General features: G+C 39.7%; 1 long non-coding RNA gene across 1 annotated transcript in view; it reads right to left on the bottom strand.

The window, feature by feature from the left end:
- Positions 1-8,303: 8,303 nt before the first annotated feature.
- LOC149309696 (uncharacterized) overlaps positions 8,304-16,243 on the bottom strand; it is a 77,772-nt gene continuing 69,832 nt past the window's right edge. The window contains exon 3 of the long non-coding RNA XR_016281844.1: positions 8,304-8,391. This is a non-coding gene — a long non-coding RNA (uncharacterized LOC149309696). The remainder of the gene's footprint in view (positions 8,392-16,243) is intronic.

The following is a 16,243-nucleotide window of genomic DNA, read 5'->3' as shown; positions in this document are numbered from 1 at the left end:
TATATCCCACTTTTTTCTTTGACATAGTGAAGTATGGTGAGGAGAATAAACTTTACTGAAGGGCTGGATGGAACTGTGCCTTACTGCATTGAGGCTTTCACTACTCATGTTACAGCTTGAGTTTCCCTTAACCAAAATGTTTGGAACCAGAAGTGTTTTGGATTCTGGGATTTTAGAATACCTATATTTGCATACATGTACATAATGAAATATCCAAGTCTAAACACAAAATTAATTTACCCTTTATACACATAGCCTGAAGGTAATTTTAATCAATATTTTAAATATTTTTTGCATGAAATAAAGTTTGTGTACCCTGAACATCAGAAAACAAAGGTGTCACTATGGACCTTTTCACACATGGGGGGGGGGGGGGTTTGCAGCTCAGATCTGCAGTCACTCCTGTTCTAGCAATGCGAAGTGTGATGTATTTTCACACCAGATTCAGAGTCACTCCTGTCTAGCAATACGAATTATGGTTAAAACGTGATGCTTTACCACACCTGGTTGCCTTTCTGTTGTCCTTCTGAAGTGAGGGGGAAGCGGAGTCAGTTCTATTCCAAGCAAGTCACGTGATGCGGATTCAAGCAAAGCAGAGTGAGTGTACATTGTATTACCACACCGGAGGGTTCAACGATTCGAACTGGCACCTTTGTGCATGCTCAGTGGGGCTCTGGACACTGTCCTCCTTCCCTGCCCCCTCCTTAGCTGTCATTGTTCATGGGGTGAAGAAGCAGTCAGGGGATGATGAGATAGGTCACTGGGGGTCGCTGGGGCCAGGATTGGGATGCAGGAGCAGTGAAGAGGGCTCCAGCCAGGGCCAGGGCCGCCCCGCCACCAGCACCAAGGCCCATGGGCCCTGTGCCATTGTGCTGCTGCACCAGATGCCGGCAACAGGGGATGATGGGAGAGGCAGTCCAGGCAGCCTGCAAAGCCTCTGGAAGAACCCCATAGGGCAAGCGGCCCAGGAGGAGGAGGAGGAATGCATGATGAAGCCATGGCCGGCCTTCCCCTGGGCCCCTTGGAACGGGGCTGCACTGAAGGGACCCAGGCACCTGATCCAAATTAATGAAATTGGCCCAAATAGTAGGAATGAAGGTCTTGGCTTATCTGATTCATCAATTCGGATCAGGAAACGAATTACATGGTAAGTGGGAATAGGTCCCTGTAAAACTTGGAAAATCCCGGATTGAAGGGACTAAAAAATGTCCTGGCCACCTGGGCCAGTTGAAGCAGTAAGTCCCAGATTTTTCCTTTGTTACAGGCTGATGGGTAGATTAAAATGTGGCAGTGGTGATGAAGCAAGAAACCATGCAAGAAGACTGGCACTGGTGAGAGCTTCATCCCTCCCTGCAGGCCCCGGTTGCTTTTGCACATGCATAGCATTGCCACCTTACTCTTCCATTCCCTCACCCTTCTCCCAACAGGTCCAGAAGGTGGGAAAGGAAAGGATGTGTTGTGTGGTGATTGTGTTGGTGGCTTGAGTCTGCATCTAGGCAGCACAGTGGAACTTCGCTTCCAAATAGCCTCGAGAGAGTAAATGTAGTCTCTTTGCTCTTGGGGGGCTGCTTCTTCACACCATTCAGTGGGGAAAGGGGGAAAAAAAGCTCTGTTTGCACTGAGATTGAAATAATGGTAGAAAAAGTGCCATGATTAATGTGTTGAATTTGCATAATCAGAATGCAAATTAATAATATGCATAATAATAATAGGTTGCATATTAAGCAAATTATCTGCCTAGATATGAGTGGCTGGAATATGGCAACCCTATCACACTGGTGATGAGCCTGCTGCCCAAGGCATGGAGTTTATATCCCCTTGCAGGATATAAGGTATTGGTTAACTACATAAGGTTAACTAAACAACTAGCTTGAGGTCTGGTCTGCAAGTAGAGGTGGTCTTGTAGGCTGGCAGCAGTCTGCAGGAGAGAGCTAGAGAGAGACAGCCCCTGGCAGCAGTAACTGGCAGGAAGGCCTCTGAAGAGGTGTCTGTGTAATGCTGTTTTTCTCCTCTTGTGCTGGGCTCTTTTTCTACAAAAGATGTAGGTCGATGTTTTGCATCAGAGCAGCAGTAGCAACCCTTCCCCCCCAAAAAAAACTTATTTCCATAGGAGAAAAGGTGCTATAATTGTAAGGGTGATTAAAATGGGAAACTGCACGTGTTAAAGTATTTCTTTCTCCTTTCAAATCAGAGTTAGCCAAGAGGTTTGTCTTGCTCTAAGAAATGACGAATGTAGAAATATTGTGGAATTATTGTGGTAGAGAAATGTGTTAATAATCCTATATGGCTGTCTATAAAGGGGTGCCATAAAACCAGTAATGCAAAGCCTAAAAAACAACAGCTGTACCACTGCTTGGATATGATTGGGTTGCATCACATTTTGACATGTTTCTTCAGAAATAATGCCCACTTCACAACTCTTTTACAACTTCACTGAACAAACAGAAAGGCAAGGTGGGAAACCAAGAAGACTGTGGGTGAAGCAGGCAAAGCCAAAAGCAACTCTTGGAAAGAGTAAAGGAAAACCCCTGCTTGCATTTTTTTTATTGTTAAAGTAGAAGGCAGACAACTTAATCGTCAGTCCTTCTCTGGGGAAATAAACAGTCTGCCTCCTTTATATTTTTATATTTTCGATTGTGTCTCCTGGTTTTATCACATGCCATGCTGCTAAAAGCACCATTGTGCCTTCAGATGACGTTATCTCTGCCATTTGAAGGCTTGCATAGAGGAGCAGCAATAATGTGCTGCCTCTGCCTTGTGCTGACCTCCATTACACATCCCTTCCTGTTCTTTGCCTGTCAGATATGGCACTTTTGCTATCATGTAGCACACCTGCCTTCTGCTATCAGAGAAAGGGAGAGGTCTGGGTGTTTTTCCCCATTGTTTCCTTTGCTTTCAGTCACTAGGCTGAGCTGGCTGGCAGAATATATTATATTAATATCAATATTGTTAAGTAATAATAGCTATTAAAATTATTCCTAGATTTTTCAGCATGCATGTATGTTTATGGGTGAAGGCAGCTATCTATATATATACACTGAAAGTCATGCACACAGCTATTAAAATCATTTATAGAAATCCGAGTATGTTTACATGCATACATGTATACACAGAGAAAGAGAGTACATACAGATATTAAAATAATTTGCAGTATTTTGAATATTTCTATACATATTTGTCAAGGAAATGCAACATGGGACATGCAGTTATAGAAATAAAATATGTATGTGAGAGTCAGAATGACTAAGCATGAACAATTAAGAAATCACACAGGTGTAAAGGATGATATAATTTAGAAGTCTTGGGAGCCAAGGACAAAATTATGGAATGTACATTGGTAACACCTGAGACTTGTTACATGTACAAGGTGATCAGATGATGTTCATGGGTTGGACTTGAGTATGGGATGAACAAAAGTCAACCAATCATTGTGAATGTACACACCCACTGGGTGGTAATTGTCTAGTGGGTGGTAACAAACATTTGCTATAATAATTGCCAGTTTTGCTAATGTAACTTGTGGGTAGTTGTGGAGTATTGGTAGAGTGTAGAGATATTGTGGATTGTTGGGCATATAGAGATAGTAACTGTATATAGTAGAATAAAGTAGATCTTTTATCTAAGACTACTGAGTTGTGTTGGTGTCTTGAGTGAAGATACAAGAACCAGCAGAATCCTGATGGTGTTTGGAGACATCTGAAGAAGTGAGAAGGCTTGGAGAAGTTTGTCAGGGTCTTCAGCCTATTCTCAGTAAACTCTGCTGCTTTGGGAGAAAGCAATAACCACTGACCAAAGCTGGTCAGCTCAGCTTCATTAACAAGGTGGTGAGTTACAGCCTGAGGTGAAGAGCAACAACTCCCATCATCCCTGACAATATTTACCTTTACAGAGCATTCTAAGGTAGAAATAGAATAGTAGGCCCTCCTTATCCACAGATTCAACCATCCACAGCTCGAAAATATTTTTAAAAATATGTAAGTTTCAAAAACCAAAGCTTGATTTTGCCATTTTATATAAAGGATACTGCTTTACTACACTGTTGTTTATAATGGGAGTTGAGTATCCATGGATTTTGGTATCCATGGGAGGTCCTGGAACCAAACCCCAATGGATACCAAGGGCCCAGTATAAAGACAAGAGGGTTTCAAGCAATTCCTATTATTATTATTATTAACAAGGCCCACAGCTGCTTGTCTTAAAAACAGCACTGTAACATGTACCTTTCTGAACTGCCTGAGTTTAGTGTAACTCTTTGCTTTTGACTGTGTTTTGAGCTTATACTTCTACTTTAAAACCTATGAAGCAGACATTTATTGAACTGGACTATTCAACTGCAGTCTGTCTGTCCAGTAGTACCTCTCCATAGGAAATGGGACGATAGTGGTCCAAACTCTATTACATACTATCTGACATGCTTTAAACAGATGCCAATGGTTGAATCTGGGACTTTGATGAATGTAAAGAAGATGTGTTATGCTGGCCAACAAAGCTGTGATACAAGTCCTCAAAAGTATGTCTGAAAGCACATGTGATCACCTTTCTGAAACTAAGCAGGTTTACATCTGGTTGGTGCCACATATGTCACCTTGAGTTTCATGAATGAGACTGGCAGGACATATAAATATAATAAACCAAACTAAAATGCCATAGTTGAATTCATACAGACATCCAACCTGTTGCAGGAAACCTTGATTTAGACTGGGATTGCAATATGGGGTGGATTACAAAACAAACCAGCACAGGTTTCCCAATGCAAAGTATAGCCTGAGGTTTCTATTATTGTAAAGGGCAATTATGTATAATACTTTAAAGACTGAGCAGTGTTTTTGATTCATATAGACCAGCAAGAGACAGTCATTCGAGACTGAGACTGATTTTTAACATTTGAGACACAGGAGGTGAGAATATGTTTTTACTAACCTGAGGCTATGTAGATTCCTTTGTGCATTTGCAGCAGCATTACATTCTCTATGTGTATCCCATAATGCTGTATCAGCATTGTCCCTATGTTACTTGTTAAGCTAGAGCAGATGCAATTGATTTGACACTTTTGATTTGCAACTAATGGTATTACACAACAATTGCAGCAACTTGGTGTGCTCCAGATATTGCAACTTCCATTGGCACTAGCCAGCATAAACCAATGGTGGGGACAGATGGGGAGTTGAAGTCCAACAAAATTGGGAGGACCCCAGTGTAAAGAACAGTACATTGGAAGTGCAGTGAGTTCTTTTGCACTTGACAACATTGAGAATATCCACTTTTCCAGTGATAGTATGAAAAAATATAGAATTTTAATCTATAATCTATCAAAGCAAGAGCATTTTCATTGTGAAATACAATATGCTTTCCCGCTTTTACCTTTTAGTTCATAGCTGATGTATTGTCAAAGCACATACACCTCATTACAGACCTTTTAAAAACAGAAACGTTAATGCTTATGCAAAGCTTGTGTTTTCTTGACACAATCCCTGTGGCTCAACACATGCGGGGAGTTTTTTGGCTGGGAGTTGTTTTAATCTGCTTTGAACAAATGTCTTTTTGCACTTGTTTATGGATTGTTCTTGTGCTCTATATTTGGCAGCACAGTCCTATTAGAAATAAGTCTGTGTTAACGGAAATGTACCCCTAGGTAACTCTACATATAACATTATAAGCCTAAATATAATTCAGATGTTTGAGGCAAATGCCTTTGAAACCTTAGGCATAAAACAGCGCTAGAGAATGGTTATGAAGATATTTTTACATGATCAATTCAGAGTGGATGTGGCATGTGGATAGCAGCTGTGTGGAATCCAGAAATGGTCGCTCCTTCACCAGAAACAAGAACAGATCAGAGGTGGGGAACTTATATGGTCAGATGTTGCTGGACTACAGCTCTCATTCCTATTATCAGTGATGACTGGGTCTGATGGGTATTCATCCCATAATGCTTGAAGGGACACAGATTCTCCATTCTTATATTAGAGTATCCTGGTAGTATCATTCAATTGTATGTTGGTGAGTGAGCCTCTCAGAGTTTCCCCAAAGCTCAATTCTAGATGTCTTAAGTTGAGACAACTGCTTAAGTTACTTCATAGTAGTATTTACTATATAAAGCCATACTTTACATACACATTTTATATACATGCATACATACCTACAACATGGCATTAGTTGACTAGAGCCAACATCCAAAGTTCAATATCCTGAATACTGTGTTGTGGAATTAACCAAACTCCGTAGTACTGGCTGATAATCAGTTTATTTCAAATGTGGCAGCCAAATAAACAAAAATATTACAATACACCAGCTGAGGAATGTGCAAACACAGCCTACAATAAGATGCAAATGTGAAACATACAAATGCAGAACAAGAAAATAAGCATGTTTCTGAATATCATTACAATTATAATTTGGGGAAGGGGCTGAAAAGGGAGGCATTGTAACGAATACCAGTTTTTAGCCAGTATTCTAGTCTGAAATCTTGCATTGGAAAACATATGTCTGTCACATAGCTATGTCTCACTGTATTACTGCTAACAACTCACTTTTGAAATGATGCACCCTCACCCTCCCAACAAGGCCATTTCAATGTTGTGGGAGAGCAAGGGGAACAGCAGAGATGCATCCAGCTATTTTCCTGTAGCTGACTGACTGTAACAGGCATCTGTAGGGACCCCTAGGGGTCTTCAAGTGGTCTGGGCAGATGATGTACTTTTGCATCACATCCAGCTACAAGAAAATAACCGGACACATCAAAATATGGGTTCAGTACTTCAGAACTGTGCAGATACACAGCTGCTGAGCTGGTAGCAGGTGTGCACTGCTCCCCCAATAGGAATTGTGCCTTCCGATATGAAATTTTCCTTTAGGTTGCCAAATTTTTAGCATTACAATAATTTAAAACTTAAGTTGAGCATTTAGAAATACAGTTTAGGCATCCAAACCGAAGGGACAGGCAACATAACCAAGGGAATGTGAATATAGCAAATATGAGTTCCAAGTGTGAACTATTTTCAATCTCTCTCTCTCTCTCTCTCAGTGAAATGCTTAAAATCTGGGGATTGAAGGAAGATTTTATTCAAGGGGGAAAATTCTTACTGGGGGAGCAAAGACTCACTCCCATTGCTATACCACTGGATTAAAACATCCAACGCTACGTCTGAAGAAGGTTTTCTAAGTAGGGTCCATGAGCACTGTCTTGCAATGCTTTCCATTAGGAACATCAAGTCTTCTGTTTTCCATGCAGGGAAAGCCCTTTAGTAAACTGGCACAAGGTGAACTATTGCAATTATGGCTGGTAGTACGTTAACTGGTCTTCCTGAAGATGAGCTTCTGTAGTTGAAATAACACTGAAATTCAAAATGTCTATATAAATATGCCCAAAGCTAGGCTAATAGCACATTTGAATGATGCTCAAAAGCCAGGTCATATTGCATGAATAACAATAGCAAGTACATTTCTATACCGCTTATCAGTGCACTTAAGCACTCCCTAAGTGGTTTACAAAGTGTAAGCTAATTGCCCCCAACAATCTGGGTACTCATTTTAGCGACCTCAGAAGGATGCAAGCCTGAGTCAAGCTTGAGCCCTTTCGCTGGTATTGAACTCGCAACCTTGTGGTTTGTGAGTGAGTGGCTGCAGTACAGGCATTTAACCACTGTGCTATTAGTCTCAGAATCAATGATGACAATGTAAAGAATAGTATTTTAAGACCTAATAGATTATGTTTAAGGGGAAATGGATCTTATTTAAGTGAAAACTAATTCTTTTTACTGTAATCAATTTTCTTGTTAACCTTTTACAGAAATGAAGAATGAACAGTATTTCCCATTTCAAAAACCACAGTATTTCCCATTTCAAAAACCACCCATTTACTTTAAAAGTAGGTTATAAATGTTCTGAGAGCCAGCATGGTATAATGGTTTGAGTGTTGGACTACAACTGGAGACAAGGGTTTGAATCCCCCATCAGCCATGGAAACCCAATGGGTGACCTTGTGCAAGTCGAGCATCAGAAGAAGGTAAAGGCAAACCCACTCTGAACAAAGCTTGCCAAGCAAACCCCATCGTAGGTAAACCTTAGGGTCACCATAAGTTGGAAATGATTTGAAGGTACACAAAAACAACAAATAAATGTTCCACAATGAAGTTGGGTTCATCCAGCTTTCCATTCCTCACGTACGCAGAGTGTTTTCTTTTTGAATAATTCTTTGGGCAGTTGACTGTGGCAAGGGGAAACCCTGGTGTTGTGAAGTAGCCGTTCTGTGTTTGGCAACGGCCTGATTCACAACACCAGCTGCTACACCGAGCCATATGATTTAGACCTCCATTCTTCCAGTTGCTGGACTTGTTCTATTCTTCAAACTCTTCAGATTATGATTCAGTGATTATTCTTCTTTGTGTCCACCTACAAAGAGAAAAAAAAAGCCCAAAGAAATCTTGTTAGGTCTAAACTGAAAGTACAGCGTAATTCCTTTGTTGTTGCTGCTGCTCTTTTAAACATTATAAAATACAGAACATTACCCCAGATAAAGCCACTCACTCAATGCAGTGTTAATAATATTTCCCTCAAACAAGCATAAATCAAATTTTGTGATGCCAAAGTAAACACGTAGGGCTCATTTCACATTGTTTATTTTATGCCTGATTTTTCAGTATCTTGGGTAAAATCTACAGCATAAAGTATAGAGTGGGAACGCTGGGGATGGCATGCTTCACTTTTCAAAGCTGAGCTGTGTAAGTCTTCTGTAGCAATAATGACAGTGGTATTTTCCAAGAAAAATGTTAAGAATAGGATCACTTTTTTTGTGGAATATAATCAAGTCAGATTCATGGAATGTTATTAGATGGTTGGCAAAACTGCACATGAGAGTGATGCTAAGAAGAAAGTGACACACAATAGCAATAATATATAGCAAAATACACCATCTTCTGAAGTAGAAAATACAACCTCAAATCTCAGTTAAGTTCCAAAATGGTATCCACAAAGGATGGGGAGATGCAATTCTCTGGACTTTGGAGTGAGTGACCTAGATGCATAGGTCCATCAATATTACAACCGCCAAAACAGTTTTTCCAGACTAGCTACCATGTCCCTAACTTGGTATTCCTGGTTGCTAATGCATCTAAGCTGGGTAAAGGCACTATTTCTATTTACTGAGGTGTTTTAAAAGTGTTTATAACCTCTTCTATGTATTTGCCTCATTTTGAATGTTACTGTTGTTGGTCATCTTGACTACCATTCAAGGGAGCAGAAAGGCAGGATATAAATTTAAACAAGCACAGATTAGAAGCCCTGCAAATGCACAGGTGTAATGGGAAATATCTACTTCATCTAAACACTAACTCACTCTGACCCCAAACACATGGTAAAGTAATGCCTTTTTAGAGAAGACAAGCTAACTAGTAGCTAAGATATACCAACTCATGCAAATCCTCCCCTTCAACAGATTTACTCCCTTCCCATTCATTTGCTTTCCAGATCTTCCTCGCACTGTCATTTATGTATTGCTCAATTAATTCAAGGTCTTCCCAAATTCCTTCTCCCTTCTTATATCAGCAGTTCCTTTTCTTATTTCCAGCCCAGCTAAGAGTGAATCATTGAAAATACATACTGTATAAACTCATGTATAAATCTAGAAATTTAGGTCAAAAAATTGACGCAAAAAACCTCAGTCGACTTATCCAAGGGTCAACATAAATACTGTATCTTAATTCTTATTTCAAAGAAGGAACAATCCCCTGGTGAAAGGCAAGAGTATAATCTTTCCTGGAAACACCAATCCCCTCTACTCTCTCATCCATCCAGCCTTAAGAGTGAGCACAAAGAGCTATGTCTGCTGGAATTTTGTAAGTTCTTTGACATTGTTTTGCTTCGCTTCATCCTTTAGATCCTTTGCTATATGCCCTTAAGTTTTACTCTCGACTTATCCATGGGTCATATCAAAATCCATAACTAGCCCTCGACTTATACATGAGGTCGACTTATAGTCAAGTATATACGGTATATTCAGTTGCATACACACCTAGTAGATCTGAGGCATTGAGAAATATATCCAGGGCATGTGCGCCATGGCCCCATCCCTAGTAATGGTCCTGATCTTTAACAGACTAAGCATTCTGATTTTGATTTTGATGTAGTTGGGTTTCTGTTCAGTGGAACAAAACATACAGGAATTTTCTCATTTTTTCCATTACACTCTGTAAAACATCCAGTATTCAACCCAAAGTGCCAAAATTATGTGACATATCTCATGGAAGATAGAACAAGCTAATCAAAAGTGATACTAAATACTATATTAATGTTTCTATTAAGGTTGCCTGATCTTGAAATTGACACATAAAGGCAAAGCCTGCCTATACTTATGGTAGAGATGTATTGTTGTTACATGTCGTCCATCCAACAAGAAATACTGTCTTACCCATGACAACAGGTCCCCACAAAATCAACACCTTACAGAAAGGCAGGAGTTGGTTCTAACAGCATTGTAGGTTACTCCAAATAGTCAAGATGTGGATTACAGATCAATGTTGGGTAATAGTGAAGGGACATGGAAATCAACATCATCTGGAGGATCACCAATTACTTATGCTGGGCTTAAGTTTCTTAGGCTACATCTGCACTGCAGAAACAACCCAGTTCGACACCACTTTAACTGCCATAGCTCAATGGTATGTAATCCTAGGAATTGTAGTTTTGTGAGACATTTAGCCTTCTCCCTGTCAGAGAGCTCTGGTGCCACAAAACACTACAGTTCCCAGAATTCCATAGCAGTGAGCTATAGTAGTTAAAGCAGCGTCAAACTGGATTATTTCTGCAGTGAGGATGCAGCCTAAAGGTAACAATCTGCTCTTTTTAACTAATTCATTGCAGGAGTTATCTGAAAGGCTCCAGCATTTGCATGGATAAATTAGACTTCCACTTGGGGGAAGGTGAAAGGCTGCTTCCAGTTGACTGCACTGGTGACTGTTTTATGCTGCATAACATCTACTGCACCAAAGAAGTTTGGCAGGATTCATCTGCAGAGGACAGAAAGAGAACTGAATTAATTGGCTATTGCCAAGGAAGGAAAATCTATTTGCATGAAAATAGCACTAATAGACGTCTGTCAGATGAATTCCACAGCATATGGATGGCGTTTGTAGTCATGTTTGTCCCACAAATTGAAAACCCCAGACTAGGTGACAGGATATTTTTTACCAAGACAAATGCCAATGAAATTGCTGCATGGTTTAAGGCTTGGATGTTTGTTAATTGTTTGGGTCTCTTTGACTAGTCTTCTCTCTAAAGAATTCTGCTTGGCAATTGGGTTGGTTCAGTTCTGTCCTGTTGAACCAGAGTCCTTTAACTTTAATTATATTGCTGTCATTTTATTTTAGTTTCATCCTATTGACTCCTAGGGTTTGTAGCAGAGGAAATAGCTGGCTGAAAACTATTAATGTACCTCTCTAAACTGCAAATTCCAGAATTCCACTGGATGTTTCCTTGGCGGTTAGTATGGAATATATTTGGACTGATGGCTTCTTCTCTGATCCTGGAAGAATAATTCCTTTGAATGTATTGTTCACATAACTGCAGGATATCTAAGAGCAAGACTAGATGCCTGCAAGTCAACGCGTGGGACATATTCAAATATGTATATGTTTGGCTATTGATCACCTGGCGTGGTTTGAGAATCAAGAGCTGGATACAGACTTACTGATGATTCTAAGCATAGCTACATCTGGATCCTGCGCATTGTATTCCTCTCATGTTAGCATATTGTGTGAAGCAACCTCTTTAAGCTAGTACAACTAACTTGGCACTAGCATTCTGCAATGGATTTCTGAGATAAGGAGAAGAATGCCAAAGACAAGAATCCTTTATAAATTCAAATTCATTTCTCCCTGACCATTTAAACCATATTCCAGAGAAGTCAGACCCTTTGGTAGCCTGTTGTATCCAGGCAATGTAACAGTGGCCAGTCTTTGGACTACTCAGGGCCTTTTCACCAGAAATTCATCATGACAGCCCTCTCTCTTCTGAATGCATGGTTTGCAGTGGTTCCTGTTAAGCTATGTGTGGGTGTGTATACACCACACCCACACCCACACCCACACCCACGCTGTCAGATATTTCAGGCTAAGTAAACAAGCCATCCATCCCTAAGCCAAATGTCCCAATTAACCTATACTTCTATGTTTCCCCTCCTGAAACCTAGTACCTCATGAAATATGTACTAACCTTTAAGCAATGCCTGTCATATTTGCTTGGTCAACTGTCTCTCTCATCTCAGACACTTCTGCTGCAGCCCTATCTCCCAGTTTAAATTCTTCTTACTGCTACAGAGAGATTTGGCCACAAACTCTCCTAACTTTAAGGTGAATGGACGGGTATTGTGATGAGTCAGATACATTGCTATCCCCAAAAGATCTAAATATTTTGACATACATATATATGCTTTAAAAAACAACACCTGACCCTGATGTACTATTCTTTGCATCACTGCCCGCTCCCCATATATCTCAGTGAGGTTTATTAATTTGTGTAATTTCAGTTTTTGAACTCAGTTGATGCCACCACATGGGTTAACAAATTCAGTTAAGTGCTTTACAAAGATCTACAATATTCAAAAATTCAAAACATGCAAAATAACACCAGCAAGTCTACAATTCTCAAGAATTATTGAACTCACATCTATTGAAGTGTTTAAAGAAAAATGTCCATAGCATTGAGTACTGGTGCTGGTAATTAAGAAACAATTTTAGCTGTGCAACTATGTTTTAAAGCAGAGCCAACATTTAGTAGAAGTACATCGGTGCTATTAATATGCAGGACAAGAGACCTTCTTTCTTTAGGAACAGCAGCCCAATAACTCAGCACCCCTTGTCTGTGATATCTTTATCCTCTGCAGGTTAATCCTGCCAAATTTCTTTGCTACAGTACATGTCACACAGCGTATAATATCCAACAACACCATTTTGCTAATCCTGTTTTATGAGCTTTGTTGCCCTGTCTGGTCAATCCAATAGTCGTTAAAAACCTCATGGAAGTTTTCTGCCAAGATGTCTTTTTTCCTATGTAGTTTCAATTAAATGGTTTAAGAGCCAAACATTGTATTTGGACATCTGCCAATGTCCTTCAGACACAGAATGTCAAGATAATTAAATAGGCCTCCAAGCTCTTTCAGACACCCCACCTTACCCAGTCAGCTTGAACGTACTAAATGGAAGTGTAAAAAGAAGAAAAAAATCAGTTCAAATCTCTTTTCGTGCGTTCTCTGTACAATAAGGACTTGAGGTCGGTCAAGTCACAGCACATTCATTATCTTAGAAACAGATTAAACAAACATGCAAGGATGGGTGTCATTAAAACTTCTTTTGTTGGCTTGTTTACCATTTAATGGACTCATTAACATTAATTATTACACAAGGAACACATCAACACTTTGGACTGTTATATTTTTTTCGGGCCAGGTCTACACGTTTTAAAAAAGGAAACAAAGTTTGAAAACATCCTAGTTTTCGTGCTGTACTCCTAATTTTGTGCCGTATTCTTAACAACTGCACACATCTTTTTTTAAAAGAATAGCAACAAACAGTACCAGCGTTCTGATGCAATATCACTTGTTCTTAGATATAAAGTGCAGAATGCTTTATATTTTTAACTTTTTAAAAGGGCTACTTCCTTCTCCTTTCCACAGTGTGACATCACACAGAGTGACAACAAACTGTTGCATTTAAAAAATTGTCAGCTTTTCCATGCAAGGTATGCATAGTAGCTAAAGTGTGTGTGTGTGGGCTGTTGTTGAGATAGTCTTTCTCTGACTTTACCATTCGCTCTCTAATAATAATAATATTTATTTCTATTCCGCTTTTTCACAAAGGAATCAAAGCGGATTCCAATAGTATAATCAAAACATCAAACAATTAATTAAAAATTACAATTTAAAAACCCCCAAAGCCCAACCCTCCCCCCCAATCATAAAAACAGTGACCAATCCCTAAAAAAAGATTAAACATCAAAAAATTAAAAACTGTCCAATATGAATACACTAAAATTTTGGGCAGATTAGCGCTAGAAATGAGTCTTCCTCTAGAGGAGGGGGGAACGGGGGCGATGGTATCAATCAATTTTGATATCAGTATCAATAGAGGAGGCGGCAAGTCTAATGGATCTAATGGATCTAACCTAGTCTGGAAAGGCCTGCCAGAAGAGATCCGTCTTAATAGTCTTTTTAAAGGCTTCCAAGGTGGTAATATAGTGGAGCTTGTCTGGCAGGTTGTTCCAGAGCTAGTGAGCAGCTGATGAGAAGGTCCTCTGGGTCACCGCTGAGTCTGGTCTTCTTAGGTTGTAGCAGATTCTTCCCAGAGGACCGAAGTGTGCAGGGTATAGAAAGCAAGACATTACTTCACTTTTCTTTAGTTGCAGAGTGTGTTTCTTTCAGTATCCTCAAATCTTTTGTTTGTTTCTGTTTCAGTCAATTCAGTTACCTTAACGACTTTACTTGTTCTAATGCTGCAATTTTGTATTATGAGGGCACAATGTGTAATTTTAATAGTATATGGACAACTTAGCTAAGTAAAGTCTTTCTTATGTCCATTTCCTCCCTTTGCCCCATTATTCCAGTGCTGAATATGATATTGATTTTACTTAATATTATTTTAAGAATGTTTGTTCTGAAAGTATATTACAACAAAGACTTACTATTCCCATATTCTGCATTGGTAACTCTGCTGCTCTGTCACTAGTGACTAAAGTTCAGGATGGATAATCACCTTCTCTTATCACATCCATCCTCACAATATTCCTGCAAGGAACTTTTGGTTCATGAGTTTGCTTCTCATCCCTGCTTAGTATAGTGGGCTCTTGTTATCCACTGGGGTTTGGTTCCAATAACCCCCATGGATAACAAAATCCGTGGATGTTCAAGCCCCATTAACTACAGTGGCTTAGTAAAATGGTGTTCCTTATATAAAATGGAAAGTCAAGGTTTGCTATTTGGAGTTTATAATGTTTTGGAATATTTTCAGGCTGTGGATGCTTGAATCTGTGGATAAAATATCCCTGGATAAGGAGGGCCAACTGTATGCTTATGTCCCCTCAGGAGATGCTCAGGAGCCAAGGACTATATCGAAATAATGGTGGGAAAATAGGTTTGGGAATTTGAGGGACATTTTACAAGGGAAGAAATGCTGCAACAGTTTGTTGCTGGTCCCACATGTCACTCCTGTGTTTTAAAATGCCAGGAGGATGGAGAATTTTCTTCATGGAGTTTTCTTTAACACATATTCATTGTTTCTGACCAAATACAACAATGCATCGTTCTAATCAGTGATATCTCTATTTGGTATGAAAAACAAGAAGTTAAAGATGAATCTCATCTTCCCTCTTTCATCTATACACAGCTAGACAGGGATCAGTGTGCTGTTCATCGAGTGCAGGTTGAATGGGATACAAGGAAAAGACTGCAGAAGCACTGCAAAATGCCGACCATCTCAGCCTGTCAGAATGAATCCTCCTTGCCTCTTCCTGAGTCTAAATGACCATAATAAAAATGGAAAATGGATTGCATTTTGCCAGCCATCCCATATTGGCCTTGCATGCTTTCTGTGCTAATTATAGCACAGGACAATTAAACTATTTGCTAAATTAGCATTTCTTGCCCTCCAGCCTCATGGCTGAGCAGAAGTCCACAGAGAGGGCTTGCTGTGCTACCTTGGTGTGAATTTGTGCTGACAGAACAGTCCATTCGTCTTCACGTCTTTTGACAGCTGTGCTTACCTAGCAGAATGTAAACATCTTTGGACTTTGCTTACTGGATAAAATGAAGCATTAGTTTCCGACTGCATTTCCTCCTCTAAGATCAATCATACATGTAGGCTAGACACAGCATCCCTGTGTTTGTAATTAATCTCGTAAAGGCAGAACATCTCTCCATCGATTGCTTGCTATATCTGTCTGCATCCTTTGAGAGGAAAAATGGAGTCAAGAGGGAAAAATATATGTAGTGCAGTCAGAATAATGATCAGGCAGTCATTTCTGCTCTAGTACATGCAATACACATGTAGAAAATATAAATGCAAAACAGGAAGTTGCCTTTTTGTCAGCACATAATTTAAAAAAGAAGAAACATTTATAGTGGGAATTTGGGACTATTACCAGGTATAACGACAGAGTTCAATTATTCATCTGATCACAGAGAAGTTAGGGGTTTCATCTTGATTTGTGCCAGCAAAATCAAATGCAATTCAGATTTCAACTGGAAAGAACTTGATTT

This window comes from Sceloporus occidentalis, unplaced genomic scaffold (assembly GCF_023333645.1).
Source record: "Sceloporus occidentalis isolate IW3139 unplaced genomic scaffold, rSceOcc1.0.p SCAF_7, whole genome shotgun sequence".
NCBI classification, from domain to species: Eukaryota; Metazoa; Chordata; class Lepidosauria; order Squamata; family Phrynosomatidae; genus Sceloporus; species Sceloporus occidentalis.
This window is presented reverse-complemented; position numbering and strand designations above follow the sequence as displayed.